The 6,299-nt window shown below is 34.1% G+C and overlaps 1 pseudogene; it reads left to right on the top strand.

Moving 5' to 3' along the window:
* Positions 1–230: 230 nt before the first annotated feature.
* On the top strand, positions 231–626 carry LOC114211407 (small ribosomal subunit protein eS24 pseudogene; annotated as a pseudogene).
* The last annotated feature ends 5,673 nt before the right edge of the window (positions 627–6,299 follow it).

Below are 6,299 nucleotides of genomic sequence, written 5' to 3'. Positions count from 1 at the left end.
AAAGTGAAGGAAAAGATAGAAATAAATAAATACCATAAATACAAAACAGTTACAAATATGGTAGATAGCAATCTAACTATGTCAGTATCACTTTAAATATGAGCAGTCTAAATACGTCAATTAAAAGACAGAATGTCAAAATAGATAAAATAAGACAAAACTATGTTTTGTCTACAAGAAATTCAGTTTAACTCTTTTCCTCCCCGGCTGCTTAAAGCTTGGCTGCCATCATGAACAACACAGTAACTATCTGGACCAGGAGGTTCATGACTAACCAACTACTTCAGCTGAAACAGATGGTCATTGATGTTCTTCACCCCGGAAATGCAACAGTACCTAAGACAGAAATTCGGGAAAAACTAGCCAAAATGTACAAGACCACACCAGATGTCATATTTGTGTTTGGATTCAGAACCCATATTGGTGGTGGCAAGACAACCGGCTTTGGCATGATTTATGATTCCTTGGATTATGCAAAGAAAAATGAACCCAAACACAGACTTGCAAGACATGGCCTGTACGAGAAGAAAAAGACATCAAGAAAACAGCAAAAGGAATGCAAGAACAGAATGAAGAAAGTCAGGGGGACTGCAAAAACCAATGTTGGTGCTGGCAAAAAGAAGTGAGCTGGAGATTGGACAACAGAAGGAGTAAAGATGCTGCAGTGACTATATCTGTGGTGGTTGTGCAGATTTTTCACGAGAGGATCAATAAACTAAGAATGTTAATGTGAAAAAAAAAAGAAATTCAGTTTAATTATAAGTACTTAGATAGGATATTAGTAAAGGGATGGAGAAAGATGTACCATATTACCACTAATCAAAAGAAAGCTGGAGTAGCTATATTAATTCAAACAAAGCAGATTTCAGAACAAGAAGAATTGTTGGGTAAAAGCAGGGTTTCACATAATAATAAAAGGTCAGTTGTCTAAGAAGAAATAATAATCTTAAATGTGTATGCATCTGACAGCATAGTGTCAAAACTCATGAGGCAAAAGTTGAGGGAAGTGAAAGGAGAAATTCACAAATTCACTACCATAGTTGGAGACACCAATACTTCTTTTTCAGTAATTGACAGATCAAGCAGACAGAAAATCATTAAGAATATAGTTGAACTGATCAGCACTATCAGTCAACTTGATCTAATTGACATTTATAGAATACTCCTTCACAAAACAGAAACACTTTTATCTCAAACTCACATGGAACATTAACCAAGATAGAACACATTCTTGCCCATGAGACACAACTAAAATTTAAAAGAATAGAAATCATAAAAAATATGTTCTCAAACCAACTGGAATTAAACTAGAAATCAACACCAGAAAGGTAGCTCGGACAATCCCCAATGATATTTGGAAATCCCCAGAGTCATGGAAATGAAACAATGCAATTCCAAATGATTATTGAGCCAAATGAGAAATCTTAAGGAAAATTAGAAAAAAATTTTTTGAACTAAAATCTCAACAGAAGTTCAACCAAAAAAAAAAAAAAAAAAAAAGATAAAATCAAGAGTGAAAACTTTCCAAGAGTGAGAAGTCCAGGACCAGATGACTTCACTGGTGAACTTTACCAAACATTTAAAGAAGAATTAACACCAATCCTTCTCAAACTCTTCCAGAAAAAATTGAAGAGGTGGGAATACTTTCAACTCATTCTATGAGGCCAGCATAACTATATCAAAACCAGATAAAAACATTAGAAGAATATAATAGGCAAATATCCCTTATGAGTATAGATGCAAAAAGTCTCAACAAAATACTAACACATCAGACCCAATAGCATAATAAAAGGATGATGCACTACAACCAAGTGGGATTTATCCCAGTAATGCAAAAATGGTTCAAAATAATAAAATCAATCAATTTAATATACCACATTAATAGGATGAAGGAAAATAAGTACATGATTATCTCAGTTGAAAAAAAATAAAAGGCCCTTTACAAAATCCAACACCTTTCATAATAAAACAAGCTCAGGCCCCCTCCCCCCACTGCACCCCTCGCCTCTCCCTCCTTTCCTTTATTCCTGGCCCCACTTGCCAAAATGAACAGCACGGATGAGGAGAAGCAGCTGCAGCCCATCACCAGTCTGAAGGAGCAAACCATAGGTGAATATGAAGACCTCAGAGCAGAGAACCAGAAAACAAAGGAGAAATGTGACAAAATTAGGCAAGAACGAGATGAAGCTGTTAAAAAACTGGAGGAATTTCAGAAAATTTCTCACATGGTTAGAGAGGAAGTCAATTTTATGCAGAACCATCTTGAAATAGAGAAGACTTGTTGAGAGAGTGCTGAAGCTCTGGCGACAAAGCTAAATAAAGCAAATAAAACATTGAAAAGAATCAGCATGTTGTACATGGCCAAGCTGGGACCAGATGTAATCACCGAGGAGATCAACATCGATGACGAAGATGTTAGCACAGACCCAAAAGGCACCACAGAGACCCGTGTCCCTGTGCAGTGTCAGAAGCAGATCAAAGGTGGGACTCTTGGCTTCGTCACTGAGCATATTTTGGATAATGTTTCTCAGCCCTGGTTGCCCATTGGAATCATCTGAGAACTTTAGAACTTGGGTCCTGCTTCAAAAAATTTCGGATTTAAATGTCCCAGGGAGTAGCCTGGTTGAGAATCATGATAGGCCGTAACGTTGGTGCGTTATGAATTACTTTCTCTTTTGGGATTAGGCACTTTTGAAAGCATTGTCTTAATGGAAACAACCAGTGTGTAAAAATTCTTAAATATATGGACTATGCATTGAGATATTTTTGTTAAGCAAAAGGAATAATGTATAAAAATATATTTAACCAATGCCTAAAAAGAAATAAAAAATAAATAAAACAAGCTCAGAAAACTAGGAATAGAAAGAAACTTCCTCAACATAATAAAAACTCACAGATGACATCAATCGTGAAAGACTGAAAACTGCCTGATCAGGAACAAGACAAAGATGCCCAAAGCCATTCAACACTGTACTGGAAGTTGTAGTCAGAGCAATTAGACAAGTTAAAAAAAAATATCAAAATTAGAAAGAAAAGTAAAACTATCTCTGTATCGGCTAATGTGATCCTCTCTATATAAAGTCCCAAATAATCTACAAAAAAAAAGCTATTAGAGATCATAAATGAATTCAGCAAAGTTGTAGGGTATAATATCAACATAAAAAATCACTTGTACTTCTGTACACCTGCAAAGAATGAGCTGAAAAGAGAATTAAGAAAGAAATTCTATTTGTAGTAGTATGTAAAAATAAACTGTTAGGAATAATTTGATGAAGGAGATAAAGATTTATACACTGAAAACTACAATATATTTCTGAAATAAACTGAAGAAGTCCTATATTCATGGGTAGGAAGATTTAATCTTGTTAAGATATCAGTGTTACCCAAACCTATCTATGGAGTCACTGCAATTTCTATCAAAATTCCAACAGCCTTTTTGAAGAAATGGAAAAACCAATCGTCAAGATTTTATGGAATTCCACTGAACACCAAACAGCCAAAACAATCTTGAAAAAGAAGAACAAATTTGTTGGATCCCTACTTTCCAATTTCAAAAGTTACTACAAAGCTACTATAATCAAAACAGTGTGGTACTGGAATAGAGATATACATGTTGACCAATGGAATACAATTGCAAGTCTAGAAATAAACCTGTGCATCTATGGTCATTTAATTTTTGACAAGGGTGCCAGTTCTTTTCAATGTGGGAAGAACAGTATCTTCAAAAAATAGGCCTGGGACAACTGAATTTCCCCATGCAAACGAATGAATTTGGACCCCTGCTTCATGCTACATACAGAAATTAACTCAAATTGGGCAATGACCTAAATGTTAGAGCTAAAATCATAAAAATCTTAGAAGACATAAGGGAAAATCTTAATAACTTTGAATTTGACAATGGATTCTTAATTATGACCTCAAAATATAGGCAACAACAACAAGATAAATTGGGCTTTGTTAAAATTGAAAACATTTGTGCATCAAAGGACATTATTAAGAAAATGAAAAGACAACCTACAGAATGGGAGAAAATATTTACAAATTGTGTATTGTAACGTCCAGATTGTACAAGGAACTTCTGTGACTGAACAACAAAAAGACATATTAAAAAAATTGGTAGAGGAATTGAATAGATGTTTCTCCAAAGAAGATACACAAAGGACCAATAAGAACATGAAAATATGTTCAACATCATCAATCTTTAGGGGAATGAAAATCAAAATCACAGTGAGATAACACTTTATGCCCATAAGATTGGTAAAAATAATAATAGTAATGAAATCATGACTGTTGGTGAGGTTGTAGAGAAATTGGCACCTCATACATTACTGGTGGGAATGTCCAATGGTGCAATTGCTATAGGAAGCAGTTTGCTGGTTCCTCAAAAAGCTAAAAATAGAATAACCACACGAGTCAGCAATTTCTAGTCATATACCCCGTATAAAAGAAAACAGGAACTCAGATACTTATATATCAGTGTTCACTGCAGCATTATTAACAATAGCCAAAAAGTAGAAACAAGGCAAATGTCCATCAACAGATGAATGGATAAACAAAATATGATATGTACAATGGAATATTTTTTAGCCAAGGAAAGGAATGAAGTTCTGATACATGCCACACCATGGATGAACCTTGAAAACATTATGTTAAGTGAAATAAGCTAGACACAAAAGGAAAAATATTATATGATTCCACTCATATGAAATAACTAGAATAGGCAAAATCGTAGAGACAAAAACTATATTAGATGTTACCAGGGGCTGAAGGAAACAGAAGATGAAATGTTAATGCCTAGTGGTTATAGAGTTTCTGTGGATTCATGAAATAGTTTGGGAAGTAGATGGTGGTGGTAGTTGCACAACATTGTGAATATAATTAATATGACTGAATTGTACACTTAAGGGTGATTAAAATGGTGTATTTTGTAGTATGTAAAATTTCCACAATAAAAAAAAAAAATTAGTAACCAAAAATATTGAGCAGACATTTCACCAAAGAAGATATAAGAATGGCCACTAGGCACGTGAACAGACGTTCAACATCATTAGTCAGCAGTAAACATAAAATAAAACAATAGTTTGAAATCATTTCACACCAACTAGGAGGCTAAACACCAGTCTGACAACACCAAATGACAGGGATATGGAGCTACTGAAACTTCCATCCGTTGTTGGTGGGAGTGCAGAAGAGGTACAACCACTTTGGAGGATGTTTTCCAGTTTCTTACAACATTAATGATATATCTGTCCTAAAGTTTAGCAATTCCACTCCAATAAATATATTTAAGAGAAAGGAAAGCTTATCTGTACAATATGACTTTTGCAGGAATATTTTCTATGGCTTTATGCATAATAGTCAAAACCTGGAAACAATTTAAATGTCCATCAAGAGGAGGATAAACTTATGTTCATTGCCTAATACTACTCATCAATTAAAAGAACAAACTACTGATACACACAAATATGGTTAGATCTCATAGACATTGTTCTGAGTTAAAAAAGCTAGAGACAACGGTATACATTGTATGATCCCGAATATGTAGGGTTCTAGAAAAGGTAAAGCAAGCCTTTGTTTGGTCAGAAAGTAATTCCTTTTGGGAGAGATTTGGCTACAAAGGATTGTTAGAAAACTTATTGGAATCATGGAGATATTCTGTATCTTCTCTTGGTGATCACATGGATGCCTTTGATTATTAAGGCTTATTAAATAGGGGGAAGTTAGATTGTATTATGAGTAAATCATATCACAATAAAAAAAATGAAAAATAAAATTAGCCTTGTGAATTTGTATGTAAACTTTAATAACAGAATGTGATTTACTTTTAATTTTTTGAAGATGCTCAGGAACATGGTTGGAAGTATTAGCATCATAGATTATTACTTGTTGCAAGTAGACTGTATGTAAATTATATTTTTATCAGCAGGTTCATCATATTCAGTTTTGATTTTTTTTAATTAATGTGAAAACCATCAGAAAGTCTTTCCTCTCATATAACACTATTCCTCATTTATATATGCCTATGAAGTGCAGATTATTGTTTTAAATTCTTCTTGATATTTCTTATAGTATGTAGGGAGAGATCAAGGTAAGAAAAGGAAAAGGTGAGGAAAATATTAATTTATCTTTCTTATAAAATCTATGTTGGGTCATTGCCTCTATGGTGATGAGGTTTAGTTGCCAAGGAGAAAGGATTCGGAGTTGGGGTTATGTGTTCTGCTATACTTCTGATTTGTTGGGTAATGAAGCAAGTGAGACAACCTCTTATCCAAGATCATTACCTTCAGCTTCCTTGGAAA

Source organism: Eumetopias jubatus, unplaced genomic scaffold, assembly GCF_037043125.1.
Source record: "Eumetopias jubatus isolate StellerSeaLion01/CBP00866 unplaced genomic scaffold, mEumJub1_p1.0 scaffold_13, whole genome shotgun sequence".
NCBI lineage: Eukaryota > Metazoa > Chordata > Mammalia > Carnivora > Otariidae > Eumetopias > Eumetopias jubatus.
Note: the sequence above shows the minus strand (reverse complement) of the source record. Positions and strands in the feature narration are given on the sequence as shown.